The 223-nt window shown below is 56.1% G+C and overlaps 1 protein-coding gene across 1 annotated transcript in view; it reads right to left on the bottom strand.

The window, feature by feature from the left end:
• LOC119586974 (SUN domain-containing protein 2-like) overlaps positions 1-223 on the bottom strand; it is a gene marked incomplete at its 3' end in the record, with an annotated part of 101,773 nt that overhangs the window by 73,138 nt on the left and 28,412 nt on the right.

Genomic DNA, 223 nt, shown 5'->3' on the forward strand with positions numbered 1-223 from the left:
AAAACTTTTCCACACCTTTTGCAATCTATCAGATCGATAAGGGCGTCGCGAAAGTAGTCCGGCGAATGAAGGAGGGGGTCCCGTCCTTTACTGGGGGGGGGGGGGTACCGGCTACTTCGGATGTGGGTAGGTGGGGGGGGTGGGGGGGTCCCGTGGGCCAAAAGAACAATCAGATATCGACATCTTCCAGTCCGATACTTCATGGCACTCAGGGCATTTGGCA

This window comes from Penaeus monodon, chromosome 22, assembly GCF_015228065.2.
Source record: "Penaeus monodon isolate SGIC_2016 chromosome 22, NSTDA_Pmon_1, whole genome shotgun sequence".
NCBI classification, from domain to species: Eukaryota; Metazoa; Arthropoda; class Malacostraca; order Decapoda; family Penaeidae; genus Penaeus; species Penaeus monodon.